Here is a 15,628-nt window from a genome sequence, read left to right as displayed (position 1 = left end):
TGTCACTTTGGTTACCTGTTCATCTATGCCCACCTCCATTCATTCATTTCCCAAATATTTATTGTGCCAAACTGGAAATTCAATGGTGTGAGTCAAACAGAAAAGAATTTTGCCTCCATGAAGCTCAGAGTCTAGTGGCAGGAGATGGTGGTGGAAGAGAACACAGATATTAAACAAATGACTACACAGGCAGATTACTAATTACAGAGTTATGAAGAAAAAGCCCAGGGTACGCTGAGGATATATGAACTGAACTTTGATGGTATGTATATTGGGAATGGGGGATGTGAAGTGGATGTGGGGGTAGATGGACATCAAGCAAGTCTATTCTGCCAACATATTTGTCCTGAGAGCCAAAGGATATGTTAGGAATTAACTGAAGCAAAGTAGGGGTGGAGGTGGCCAATATATGTCAAGGCCCTAAAAGAAGGCTGTGTCTGAAGCAGATAGACCTAGCAAGGCAGAAGTGTTAGATGTGGTAGGAGAGGATGGTGGGGGTCATATTAAGAATTTTGGTGTTGGACTTCCTAGGTGGCGCAGTGGTTAAGAATCCACCTGCCAATGCAGGGGACACCTGTTCAGTCCCTGCTCCAGGAAGATCCCACATGCTGTGGAGCAACTAAGCCCATGTGCCACAACTCTTGAGCCCATGTGCTGCAACTACTGAAGCCCAAGAGCCTAGAGCCTGTGCTCGACAACAAGAGAAGCTGCCTCAACGAGAAGCCCAAGCACCACAATGAAGAGTAGCCCCCACTGCCCGCAGCTAGAGAAAGGCCACATGCAGCAATGAAAACCCAATGCAGTAAATTAATTAATTAATTAAGCTAATTAATTAAAAAAGAACTTTGGAGCGATGGGAAGCCATTTGTTTGTTTCCTTCAGGCACTTAAAACAACAAAAAAAGTGTTTCATCCATTTGTTTACTTTTTTTTTGGTGGGCGGGAGTGCTCTTCCTTTGGGGCAGGGACCATAGCTGTCTTGTATATCATTGTATTCCCAGCACCTATGCAGTGGATAATCAATAAATATTTTGAACGAATTAATAGGAATCATTTTGGTAGGGCCACAATCAAAGTTCAGGTCTTCTGCAAAATCTGTGCTTCTTCCAGGAAGTGATGTTACCACCTCAACAGTTTGCTTGGAGTCCTATCTGCTCATCAATAAGGTAGATGTTAGATATCTCCCTCAATGCTTTTGCTATCCTTAAATTAACAGCTCAGCTTCTGAAGCATTGGTTACTTCTGAAAGTTCTGAGAATTGCTGTTGAATTCTGCTACCTTCCATGATGGTAGATGGGTGCCATGGCTGGCTACTGGTGACAACTTGTCCAATTTGGGGAAGGAGTTTATCATCACATGTCCCATGTGCCCTGGCATTCTTTTCCCGAAGGACTAACACATGCAGTGGCAAATTGCTTTCCCACCAACAATTTTCACAAGTCTCAGAGAAATCTTAGCAACCCTTAACTTCTTAGTAAGTTTTCCCCCAAGCAACGGCACACCTAGGGTACTTGATACCTGGAGTAGATCAGTTTTTAACACCCTCCTGTGGTAGAAGACAACATTATTTTTAGTAATGGTCATGTAATAATCTTGAATGTTAATTCTTGTTTTCTTTTTTAAGGTTTAAAATAAACAATAGTTGTGTTTTTTTAAAGAATAAATATCAGTTTTAAAAATACTACTTTAAAATCAGTAAACTATTACCCAACATTGTAAATCAACTATACTTCAATAAAACGTTGTTTATTTTGAAAAAAAATTGAGAGTGCTAAAAAAAACAACAACAGAAAAAACCAGTGAACTATTTCACACATGAATTAAAATTTGCACTTACTAAACAAAAATATCACATCTTGCATTATGCACTCTTTACCACTATTTAAAATTTAAACACAAATAAAACACTCAGAGTGGTCACAGAGAATGTCAGAATCGAAACAGGCAAATTCAGTTTCTTTGTTTTTAAAGTCACTATGCTGTGATTATTTCAAATCTACTTGTTTAAATTAGGTTGTTACCTATTTTCCAGATTTTAAAAAGCACTTTGGCAAAACTTCTTATGCACTTATTCACTTATTGCTTAAAGACAGACTCCTACATGTGGAACTGCTGGGTCAAAGCTTACAAATGTGTAAGGCTTTTCATGCTGTTTCACTACATATCAGACAAGTAAATATGAAGAACCATCACAGCTTCCTATCTCCAAAGTTTCCGCTGATGCTACCATAGAAACTGTTGCTTTAAAAAGTGCAGGATTTAGAGACTCCCTGGACTCAGAAGTAGACAGGGAAGAGCTGTGGTGGCAGGGAGGCCAAGAGGGAGTCAGGAGAGGTCTACTCCTAAGGTGGCTGTCTCTGTAGGATGCTCCGCCCATCTCAGAATAACACGCCCCCTCATTCCCAACTGCTTAGACTTCTCAGCTTCTCTTGACAAGTTCCTAATTAGAGATCAGACTCCTCTGAAGAGATATCTGCACCTTCAACAACAAGCAAGGCAAATTTTAATTGAAAGTGGGGTTTGAGTTGTGAACCACAGGGGAAGAGTTTGCCAAGCCCCGTGGAGTATCCGAGTGCCCCGCCGAAGGCCACAGGAAGACACTGGGCATGGTGGGGGGGCAGGTACCAGGGGGAGAACACCCGAGACACAGAGAGGGACGATGAGACTGTCAAAGACCCCCAGTTCACCTACTGCACAGTTGCCCAGAGTAAAAGTATTCTCTGACCCCTATTTTTGCTTTATCAAGTGGTTTTCTACTCAGAGGAACTCAAACTGAAACTAGCACATTGGTTTCATTTATAGATTAAATAGTGCTTTAATGGATAAGCTGGGAACTTCAGCTTCATGTAATATGTAATATATACTTTTATGTATGTGCATATATATGAAATATGGTTTACATAGGAAATTATATTCTAAATTCTATGTAACCAATTTATCAAGAAGCAAATAACTGAATAACCAAATAAATGCCAGAATCCACGTAAAGGGCTTAGAATAGTACCTAACACCTAGTAAGCCCTGACGAAAAGTTAGCTATTCTATGCTAATTAACATTGTACTCTGCTCACACACAGTATAAAATATTCACTCCGCTGTATAAATATGACATAAGCACTTAAACCCCTCAGAGATAAGACCTCCTGAGCCCAGGCAGGGGGTGTTCCTGGGTTTCCTTGTGAGATTCTCCAAGTATAGATAAGCCCTGGGGACTGAGATGGATAATTAAGGCTCCAGGAGCCACACACGGTGCTTCTGGTCCTGCAACAGCCTTCAAGAGAGGGCTGTGGAACCAGTGGGGAAAGGTTCGGAGTGGCGAGGACCTTCATCAGATCAGTCCTAGAGGGAGCAGAGGGAAATGGGGACCAGGCTGGGCCAAGGGAGGAGGAGAGGTTAGGGGACCTCACGGTTATTACAAGTCCAGGGTATGGGCATATGGGACGTCATTCACTGGGGCCTCAATGCAGTGTATCAACTGCACTGGTAGATGGGAGTTCTGCAGTACTGCCGCCCTGAATGCACGTGGGCTTCCCTTGCTAAGGAGGACGGGGGGATGGATGCTGGGCAGTCCACCAGCACGTGGTCACATCAGGGCTTGTGCCACTGGAGAGGACTTCCACACTTTGCCTCTGGGGACAGGCTGAGCTACTCTGAATCAGACTCTCCTTCTCACCTGTGGTGTGCACTTGAGTAACTTAATACTTCACTTTTCTACGCCGCATATGCAAATATGAGATAATAATAGACACAGCTCTTAGGATTGTCGTGAGAATTAAATGAGACATAAAGTAGCTAGCATGGCACCTGGCCCTGAGCAGGCACCCAGAAAATATTGGTAATGATTATGTGTTCAGCCTGGCTGACCTTATTGGTGTTTATTTTTTGCCCAGATTAAATGATTGATCTTTTCCACAATTTAACAAAAAAGGAGAAACATGCCCTAGAAACTAGAGTCACTTCACCATGAGGCACAATTGTCTAAGAAGGTCATCTTTAGAGATATTTCAGTAAGACTTTTTATCTGTAGGTGCAGAAACAAGTCTTTCACTGTCTCCATAGCTCTCACTTATTTTTTCCCCTTTTTGTACAACTGGGTTATTTCATCAAAATTAATGCCCACTGAAAGTAACAGCTGACAAGTACCATGGTTGCTTCACATGGTACCTGACAGCATCATGGGTTCATTTTTCCACCTGCTGCCAAGCTTAAGAATTCTCAGAATTCTCTCTTTGTTTTGTACCAGAGTTAGTATTTATAAATATGAGAAGAGACGTGGTGAAGACTGAGGGCCAATTCAGTCTCTCACTTGTGTGAAGGTTGCATTTGCAGGTGAATGAAAAATAGTGGGTGGGGGGCCTGGTCAGGGAGTCTGACTAGGAACGTGTCCTTGGCTTGGTTGCCGGATCCTCAGATACCCCTGTCTCCATGCTGAGCTCTCCGCTAACTGACCCCGTCAGCACTTCTCACCCCCAGGCGCTAGGACCACAGCAAGGAGGAACTCACAGAGCCCAATGGCTCTGCAAAAGGTCAGCCACCTCTGAGGTCAGCTCTGACTTCCCGTCCCAGCTCTAGCCACATAAGCGAGCCCTAGGATTATTCTCTTACCCTTAGCTCTCTCCTGATATTACAGCGCTTCTTCCAAGACTGAGTTCTGCCCTGTTCTGATCATTCCTCCAAAGTGGGTCTGGGATCCTACTCCTGATTGCCAGCCCTGTGGCTGGGGCCTTGCTCATCTACTGCCAAATTTTTCCCAGTGCCAACCAGTGGTTTGCCACAAAACTCTGTGTCGTGCTCTCTTCAATCTCCTGAACCCCCAGGCCCTGCTGAGCGGTTTGGATGACCTCCCACCACCTACCCCTTCCTCACACTCCCTGGAGCTGGTCTGCCATCCTGGCTGAACGCTCCTTCCCACGTGGCTCAACATCCAACACCACTTCTGGAACAGGGGTAAGGGGTGCTTGTAGGTCCTGGCTCCTCTATACTTCTCTTGCCAGTGCCTGCAAGGTTTCAGTTTTGACACAGACCCCTACCCAAGTCTGTCACTAGCTATGTGGCTCTGGATAAACACCATCACTGAGAAGCCACAAACTCAGTTACCTATAGGGACCAGGTGGGCAAGACAGATCAGACCGGCTGGGTATGGGACGCAGCACACTAGAGTGTGTGGTTATTACAATAATCACTGGGTGGCTGCTGCTGTGCTAGACTCCAAGCCTCTTGTGGCCGGGCCGGGTCTCCGGCTCTCCAAAAGGGCTGTGTTGGGGGTGGGGGGGAGAAATCTACCGGCCTTTCGATCTTTACAAGTTCATGTTCTAACTAAGACTGTGCAGGCTAGGTGTGGCCTGTGAGTCACCAATCCAGAAGAGCTTCATGATAACCCCTCTGTGCCACAGTTCGTCATTTGCGACAGAAGGAAGCTTTTCTAGGTAAAGCCTAGGGTCCCTTCCAGCTCCTATATCCTGCTGAATCAATGAAGAGAGAACTCTGGACAGGAATGGGTCACAGACTACTTCCTATCTTTTCAGTAGGAATCAGGAAGTTACATAACGGAGGAGGAAAAGGGCCCGGGAAACCCGCTGACTGTCGGCTCCCGGGGGTGCTCTTCGGCCCTGACTGACTCCAGCCCTTCTGCGGCTTCTCTGCCGCGGGTGCTCCCTACCCCAGGGCTTCTTCGGGACGTCGTGATGCACTGCCACGCCAGACCACCGCTTCTCCTCTCTGACTGCTCTCCTGCAGCTCCTGGATGCTGAATCCTGAACGTAAGATGTCCTGAAAGCTGTTCCAGCCCCAGCTTGGTCACGGGTCCTCGAACAGTCATTCTCTGTGGCTTGTTAATTCAGTTTACTTAGTGTGCTTGCTTTTTTATAAGAAAGTCATGGGTTTGTCCCATGTGACTATGTTCTAGTTCATGGACAGTTTCTCAAGTCGGGGCTCTTGAGGAAAGAGAATGAAGGGCACACGTCCATCAGAGCTGCCAGGGAAGCCACTAGACGTGGTTTTGAGTTCCCTTGCCTTCCTGGGCCCTGTCCTGTGGGTTTAGTCATTTGGCCCGGTGGTCCCTGGTGTAAAAGAAACACCTGAACACTCCCCAGAGCAAGAGGATGTTTGAAGGGAATATTTCCTGCCTCCATTTCAACCGAGGGGGCGAGATGAAAGATGTCAGATACCAAAGTGAGACAGACACTCCCCCTCCCAATTAGTACAATTAAAAGGAAACGTCTCCAAGAATCTGCTCCACAGTCCTCGAACTGCTTCAAGAGATCAAGACGAGACTGAGGAGAAAATGTATCTTTAGCGGGAGGGAGTGGGTGGGTGTATTGGTAACGCCCCTCCAGAACCCCTTAAAAATCTGGCCAAGCCCCTTCCCCGCCCATAACCGCATTCAGCTGCCCGCTTCCCTGGAGGACTGTCCTCAGCCAGCCAGGACCCGTAGGCTACACACCCCACCCAGACCCCCCCAGCACACCTCAGCCTAACCAGCAGGAGCATATAAAGGGAACTCCTTGCCTCCGGGTGGGACTGTCTTTGTCATGCACTTTGTCTGCAGGGTCTTCCCTCTGGGACCAGATTGAAGCTAGTCTCTAGCTGGGGTCACGTTCTTGGCAGGCGTCCCTCTCTCCCGCAGCTTTATCCTGTTTTTGTCACTCCTCTTCCAATGAGAACAGTTCCTCAGAAAACCACTTGAACAAGAATCCCCATTTTAGGCCTCTGCTTCCAGGGAGACTGACTGAAGACAGTGGAGGTGCACCTCCCGGATCTTGAAGACGGAGACTTTAAGGCAACTGCATCAAGTGCCTCTTAAGTGCTCCCCACAATCAAGGGACAAAGAGTCTGGGTCCCTCCCTCAGGCATGAGAAAGGGAAAGCAGCCTGTGAATGGGGGCTGACTCCCACCTTCGAATTCCAAAGGCAGCTACCTCCGCAGTGGAGCTGGGCCAGTGCTGCTGCTACATGGAGATGACCTGACCCCAGGTGGAGGGGAGGGAAGGAATGCCTCAGTGCAGGACGGACCAGCGTGGGCCAAGGAGGGGGCAGTGTGGGGTCCTCTCAGCCTAACAGGGCTGCCTGGAGGGGCACAGAGACCTCCACCAAAAGAGGCTCCTCTTTCAGAAGTAAAGCCCAGGTAAAGAAGGCGTCACAGGACGTCCTAGGTGGCGCAGTGGTAAAGAATCTGCCTGCCAATGCAGGGGACACGGGTTCAAGCCCTGCCCTGGGAAGATTCCACATGCCACAGAGCAACGAAGCCCATGAGCCACAACTATTGAGCCTGTGCTCTAGAGCCTGTGAACCACAACTACTGAGCCCATGTGCTGCAACTATTGAAGCCCACGCACCTAGGGCCCGTGCTCCACAACAAGAGAAGCCACTACAAATGAGGAGCCTGCGCACCACAATGAAGAGTAGCCCCTGCTCACAGCAACTAGAGAAAGCCAGTGTGCAGCAACGAAGACCCTACGCAGCCAATTAAATAAATAAATAAATAAATAAATAAATAAATAAATAAATAAAAAGACGGCGTCACAGATGGCCACCAAGAACAGAGATCAATCACTCCAGGTCCAGGGAACTGCAAGAGCAAGGAACTCAACAAGATGCCTCTGAAGAATCCAAAAAACTGCCACAAGAAGAGAATTTATTGCAACCACCTGCCAACCCCATCCAGGAATTCCAGCTTTAACCAACTCCAGGTTCATCCAAGTGGCAACATCCTTTTCCGTTCTTTCCCCTCACTCTCCCTACCTTGGCCCCAGCCAGAGAGAAGTCACAAGTAGCGCAGGGGAGTTGAGAGAAAGGAGAGGACAGGACCATACACTCCTCCCCGCCACAGGCTTGTGAGGCAGGCCAGGCCTGGAGATGGGGTGATGGTTTAACCCCAACTTCAGGTTGATTTTTGATTATTATGTGAGACTGAATATATTGTTTCTAAAATGAGACTGTTTTATAACTCCAAGTAAATAGCACTGAATGATGCAAGACTATGGACAGACGAGAAGTTTTCCCCCACTGAACTGAGTTTCAAGTGATGGAGGGAGGTGAAAATAATGTTTGGATCACATTCTGCGGGGCATGCTTGTGCAACATACGGTTACATAAGCGGGGAGCAGCTTCGGCTTCCCACTGCTTCCCGAACTGATGCCCTGTGCTGATTCAGTCAGCTGCATCCTCGGTCCCAGCTCTGAGGATAAAAATGCCCACTGGATAAGGATCTAAAACATCAGGTTCTGAAACTTTGGACTGGCCAAGTGCCAGGTGACTCAGAGCTGTGTAATGTAACTGAGTCACATCATCTCTCTATATGCTCTGGCGGAATCTGCTGCCTTGAAAATTGTGGCAACCTTTCTCCATGGCCTAGCATGGTTGGAAATATGCATGTTCATTCCGTCATTGCATTATTGAGCACCTATCAGGTACTGAAGATTAAAAAATAATGAAACACAGACCTGACTTGCAAAGATACGATTTGCTGTGTGCTCTCCTTTTAGGGCAGAGGAGGGAATGATTCTAACAGAGGTGATGATTAATGTGAGGCTTGATCAAGGACGACTTAAATTGGTGGATCAAAGCTTTGATGGAACATTGCAATCACCTGGGATGCTTTACAAAAATACCATGTTCACCAAAAGATTCTGATTTATTGGTCTGAGCTGGTGCCTGGGGCAGTAGGATTTCTTTTTTTTTTTAATTCCCCAGATAATTCTACTGTACAGTCAATGTTGTGAACTACTTTAGATCATCATAACAAAACTAAGTACCAAGGCACCAAAGTGATAACAAATGTATTAAAATTTTATATTCATATGAACAGTTTTAGTAGGAATTTTCATTTTATGAAATAAAGGCCAATGATAAACATTTTAATGTATGCATGAGCCTTTTGCAATCTTTTGTGTTCCTAAGATATCCAACTGATTAATAAAAGAAACACTAGGGGGCTTCCCTGATGGTGCGTGGTTAAGACTCCACACTCCCAATGCAGGGGGTCTGGGTTTGATCCCTGGTCAGGGAACTAGATTCCACACACATGCTGCAACTAAGAGTTCTCATGCTGCAATTAAGGAGTCTGTATGCTGCAACTAAGGAGCCCCCCTGCCACAACTAAGACCCAGCACAGCCAAATAAATAAAATAAATATTTTTTTAAAAAAAGAATAAGTAATCTCTTGATTTGATTCAACAGCAAAAGCTGTCTTTAAAATAATCAAATAGTAATGTGCAAGATGACAAAACATTCAGATTAATTCCTCAGGCAGCTTGCTTCTGGATGTCACTTACGGAAAAAAAGATGAAACAAATTCCAACAAGATTTTATACAGTTTCCCTGTATGTTTTTGTTTTAAAGATTTTTTTTTTAAATTAAAGCTAAAGGTTAAAGTTATTCCGTACTAATTTCTGGGTCCATCATCAGTCATTTAACTTATTTTGCACTCTGGAGGCAAATATACAGTGTGAAATAGTACCCAGTACATAACTCAGGTAATTTAAATAAATTATTTTTACACACACATCCCCCACACACACGCAGCCACATGTAGGAGTGATTTTTGCCTATGCCATCAGTGAAATTTAGAAGCGGGGTGGGGTAGGAAAGGAGCACGGATTTTTCTTCCTTTTTATATCATTCTGTATATTATTTACAACCTGCAACCTACTTTTTAAAGTTCTCGACATCAATTTTTCTCCCTCTTTTTTTTAGTCTTTTCCCTTTGATTTTCTTTTTTTTTGTTCCCCAGCCTTTCCTTCTATTAATCAAACTGTATTCTCAGTTATAAGAGGCCTGTCCACCCACTTAGTTCACGCATTCATCCCTTAATCCACCATTTGTGATATGACAATTAACTCTATTGTAGTCAACTGTCACACCACAGAGAATGGCTTCAGAACTTTGAAAAAAAAAGACACGATTTCTCTATTGATGGATTGGGTAGCTTGCTTCATAGCCCAACTTTCTTTGAGCAAAGTTTACTCACCAAGAGAGAGACTTCTTAGTGGATCATAAAACCCAAAACTAGTGTCTCTGGGCAGCCCCTCTTCACACCCTCCCACCTCCTCCTCCCACTCCCACTGCACCCCCTTTCACCAGGTGGCTGGGAACCAGCTATAAACGAGAGTAACAGACTTCACTACATTCAGAGTGTGGAGAATCTGAGTCATAAACTGTTCCTCTGTCTTTCAAAAGGACTTGGAAAGTACTGCATTTTTTAAATTCCTTCCCCTCTTCTATTTTGCCTTCTTTTTACTCATTGTTTTATTCATATATATATATATATATATATATATTTATTTATATATGTTCAATTTTCTTCCTTCCTCTTCCACCTTCTCCTGTACCTACCTCTGTCAAGGCCAGGGTCCCTAGGCATTGTTGATCATCTCCAGTAGCTCTACAGATGGCCCCAGTGACCTCTGAGAGGCTCTAAGCCAGTCATCTCTCAGCTCAGAACAGTGGAGAGCTGCGACAATTCGAGAGGTAAATCCTGAAAGTCACAGAGGTGCCTGGTGGTGTTACCCAAGTCCAAGCTTGCTCTGCTCACTGCACGACAGTCCAATGAATCAGAGACGAGGTGTTGAGGCAAGGAATACGACTTTATTCAGAAAGCTGGCAGACCAAGAAGATGACAGACAAGTGTCTCCAAAAAACCATCTTATCAGGGTCTGGATGCCAGTTTCTTTTATAGAATCAGAGAGAGAGAGAGAGAGAGTCGGTGAGGAAGTAAAGTAAAAAGGCAGAGAGGCAGTGAGGAAGTAAAGCAAAAAAGGCCATCAGTCTTGAGTTTCTTTTCTGCAGCCATTCATATAGGAAGGCAGATTGCTCCACTGTGAGCTGAATAGAGGCACTTTAGTTTAACATTCAGGCAGAGGGGCAGGGTTCCCTGAGGCAGGCCATCATATATGATTATAATAACAAAAACAGTGAAAAGCAAAGGTTAAAGTCAAAGAAACAGATTGAACGTGGAGTCCGACGTAGCTCTTCCCTATTACAGTGGGAACTATATTCTATGGAGTGCGACTGCAAAGGGATGCAGTGAATTTTTTTTTTTTTACAGTGGTTTGTAAGCCAGTTACAAGAATAAATATCCCCAAATCTTTGGATCATAGGTAATAAAGGGTGGAGCCTCTCCAGGCAACTACTTTGAAATGGACAACACTAATTCAGATGTGTGTCAGAACAGAAATAATTCCTGTGTGGAGGTTCTCTGTGCTTTCCTTTTCCCCACGTGCCAAAGAGAATTCTGACTTGATCAATATGGCTGCCCGCCTCTCCTACCAGGTGGGTCCTGGACCTTTCTGATGAAGAACAGGGAGATAAGGGGAGAAAGAAGAGAAACAGGAAACCAGGGAGGAGTTTTCCTGGGAGTTTGATAAAATGAAATCTTAACCCCCAAAGGTGATAGCATTAGTAGATGGGTGCTTCGCAAGGTGCTTCCGTCACGAAGGAACCCTCGTGAGTGGGATCAGTGGCCCATGAAAGACCCACAGAGATCCCTTGCCCCTTTCACCATGTGAGGACACAGCTTTGAACCAGGAAGAGGGCCTTCAGAAAGTCACTATATGCCAGCAGCTTGATCTTGTACTTCTCAGCTCCTGAGCTGTGAGAAATACATTTCTGTTGTTTATACACTACTTAATCTGTAGTATTTTGTTATAGCAGCCAGAACAAACCAAGACGAGAGTCCTCAAAACAACCTCTCTCCCCACCAACCCTGTTTCTATGATTCACTAGGAGGACACACAGGACTCAGGATACAGTGTTACTCAAGGCTGATATTACAGTAAAAGGATACAAAGCAAAATCAGCAAAGAGAAAAGGCACATGGGGCAAGGCCTGGAGGAAACCAGGCACAAGCTTCCAAGAGTCCTAAACCAGACATGATGTGCTTAATTCTTCCAGCTACTGGTTGTGACAACCCAGGAGTAGTGTTGTCCACCAGAGAAGCTCATTAGAGACTCAGTGCCCAGGGTTTTTACTGGGGGCTGGTCACGTAGGCACGTTCTGCTGAGCATGTACCAGAATTCCAGACTCCCCAAAGCAAAGCAGGCATTCAGCACAAACCACCTTGTTTTACAAAGAGTTTAGGCCCGGTGAACCATTATTATCATTTAGGAAATGGTGGGACCCCTCCCCTAATCCAAATTTCCAGACACCAGCCAAGGCCCAACTTTGCGATCAAACCTTTCTGATGATAGCAGCCCCAGGCTTGCTATACAACTCCTTTCTGCACAGTGGGTATGTTTTTATCCCCACTTGACATATGAGGGAAAGGAGGCTTAGCGAAATCAACTACAGTTGACCCCTGAATAACACGGGTTTTGAAATGTGCAGGTCCACTTACACATGGATTTTTTTTTTTCAACAAGTAAGTATTGCAGTACCAAATGATCAGAGGTGGATTAAATCCAAGAATGCGGAACCATGGATACGGATACCGGACTGTAAAGTTATACTCGAATTTTCAACTGCATAGGCCTTGGCACCCCTAACCTCAACTGTGATTACTTAGCTTGCAAGTGGTGGAATTGGAATCTAAACTCAGGTCTCTTTGATTCCCAAGCCTGTGTATTAGCCTATGAATTACAATACCCTGGAATTTGATGAAAGAAATTTGAGAGGAGCGATAGTTCCAGCAGAATAAGTGTTACAGAAGGAATGCAGAACATGTCACCCCAAATTATGCTCCTTTGGCATATTGATTATTTTGAGCTAAAGGCACTTGAAAAACAGCAGATGCCAGAATCTGACCTTCCTTTTCCCCCTAAAAGGCAAGAGATAAAATTTCCACGTGAAAGGTGCCCTCTCTGTGCCAAGAGGAAGAAACATCCTTATCACCAGAGATGGTGTCGAGGCTGAGAAAAAGCTGTACAGACAGACCTTGTTAAAATAACCCTTTAATCTCCTCAAATATTTTTATTTATTTATTCATTTGGAAATTGGTATATCATGATGAAGAGTCCTAGCTTTAAGGAAGAGATGTCTGTATTTCTGAGGAGCGGAAAAGGCCACGAATGGAATTAATTAGCATAGTCATTTATCTTTTAGGTCTCTTTACGGGGTACAGAGTAGGGCTGATGGGCGGAGGCCACTGCAGTTGATTTGTTAGCAGCACATCTCTCTGCTTTCATGGTTTATTGGCTGGATTTTCTTCTCTGCTTTTTAAAAAAAATTTTTGAAATATGTATCTTGCATGAAAATGTATTTATGTTAACATGTAACAGCTTTCTCATTGTTGTTCTAAAGTGATTTAATAAACATTTTTAAAGTTCTCAGTTTTAATGTCTAATATAGTAAAGCTCACAAATTTTAGTTACCTTTCCACAAGTGTTACTCTTTGTTCAACCTAGTAGGTAAACACTTAGGCCTAGTCACTTCTTTGGGTCTTCACTTGTCTTGTGAGGGCTCCCATGTACGTGTTAATAAAGTTTGCATGCTTTTCTCCTGTTAATTCTGTCTAACGTCAGCCCTAGACAGAAACTCTGAGATGGTAAAGGAAAAAAATTGTATCTCCCCTCCAGTGCATTTAGAGAAGTGCTTTTTTTTTTTTTTTTAAATCCCTGTTATGGACTCGAGGTTTGGGGTGGCTGGGTGGGGGTGGTGGTGAAGGGGAAGCTGAGACAAAGTGAGAGAGTTGCATAGACATATATATACTACCAACTGTAAAATAGATAGCCAGTGGGAAGTTGCTGTATAACAAAGGGAGAGCAACTCAAAAAAAAAAAAAAATCCCTGTTATGGACATCCTTTTAACTAGACTTGTGCAGCTTAGAAAATGCAAGTCGCATTTAACTAATGCAGGAAACTCCCACAAATGAGCGAAGAATAAAGAAACCAGTGTGCCATGGGTGTGAATTCTTAGAAAATATCTAAAAATTACAAGAGATCGTGGAGCCTTTCTTTGTCCCAGCTCTTGGAGGTCATAGACAAGGCTCACACAGGAGAAAGCAGGCCATTCTAAGTATTTCAAGCAGAAAGACATTAGCACAGGGTGTTCCTAGTTTGGTGCCTACTGTGACTTTCTCCTTTCTCCTGCCCTGGGGCTCCCCTGACACATCCTCAAGGTGCTATCCTTTCCCATTCTTGGGAGAGAAGTCCTGATTTCCCTGATTCTTTCTCTCCAGCTTGGTTTTAGTGCCAGTCAAGGACAATCCCTATGAGAAAACTGTCACTTCTATTCAGACGCTTCTCAAGAGTACCAACCTGACTGCAGGTTCTCCCCAACCTTTCCACCCGTTTGTGAATTCCAGTCAGAATGGTACTTTTTTTTTTTTAATTAATTTATTTATTGGCTGCGTTGGGTCTTCGTTGCTGCACATGGGCGTCCTCTAGTTGCTGCGAGCAGGGGCTACTCTTCATTGTGCTGTGCAGTCTCTTCATTGTAGTGGCTTCTCTTGTTGTGGAGCACGGGCCCTAGGTGCGTGGGCTCAATAGTTGTGGCTCACGGCTCTAGAGCACAGGCTCAATAGTTGTGGCGCACAGGCTTAGTTGCTCCGTGGCATGTGGACTCTTTCCAGAGCAGGGCTCGAACTCGTGTCCCCTGCATTGGCAGGCAGGTTCTTTACCACTGCGCCAGCTAGCAAGTCCAGAATGGTACATATTTTGATGGGGGTAAAAAGAAGGAATCCTAGCAGAAATCTGGACTACATTCCTTTTACCCCCAAGTTTTGTCTGCTAAATTAGTCTGAAATCTGGCAAAGAGAACAAAACAAAGGACAAGATGAGACATACAGAGGTGCAGCCACATGTCTCTGTTTTCAAGTCACAGATTTAAAAGCAGGGGAAAAAAAAACCCCTTTCCGACAAAAGAGATTCCTGCAGACTTGAAAAGGCTCACTGGATTCCCCGCTGCTCTCCAGCAGCTTCCCAACCTAATGCTTCTCTGCAATGGAGGTCGCAAGAGCCAATTTTCCTGGTCCTAAGCCTCTTCTCTTCTTCTGTCTTTTGTTTGTTGTTTTTAGGGCCACAATAGGTTAAAGTCCCCAGATTTCCTACATGTAGACCATCAAGCTGAGTGACACAAAACTGAATAAGGAAAGAAAGCAAAAACCAGATTATAAGATGACAGTTCAGGTTTGTCTGGGGAGTCAATGTATTCCTTAAAATGTAAAATCTTTATGTCAAAACTAATAAAATACTTATGTACTCACTGTCCCCTAAGACCACATTCAAAAGTGGGTGGATGATGTGCACAGCAATCTTCAAGGCCCTCAAGCTGCCTCCTTTTTCCCCAACGTAGCTAACATACTTTTAGGGGTGCAGTGAATTGAACTGTGTACCCCTCCCCAAATAAATCCTAACCCACGGTACCTGTGAATGTGACTATCTGGGAAATCGGTCTTTGCAGGTATGATTAAGTTATGGATCTTAAGATGAGATCACCCTGGATTTAGGGTGGGCTCTAAATTCAATGACGTGTCCGTATGAGACAAAAATGGGCAAGACACAGAGAGGCATGGGAGAAGACCGTGTGAAGACAGAGGCAGAGGCTGAAATCATGTGCCTACAAGCCAAGGATCACTGGCAGCTACCAGAAGACAGCAGACACACGGAATCCGTTCTCCTTCAGAACCTCCAGAAGAACCAGCCCTGCCCACACCTTGATTTTGGACTTCTGGCTTCCTGAATTATGAGAGAACAAAT

This window comes from Hippopotamus amphibius, chromosome 7 (assembly GCF_030028045.1).
Source record: "Hippopotamus amphibius kiboko isolate mHipAmp2 chromosome 7, mHipAmp2.hap2, whole genome shotgun sequence".
NCBI lineage: Eukaryota > Metazoa > Chordata > Mammalia > Artiodactyla > Hippopotamidae > Hippopotamus > Hippopotamus amphibius.
Note: the sequence above shows the minus strand (reverse complement) of the source record.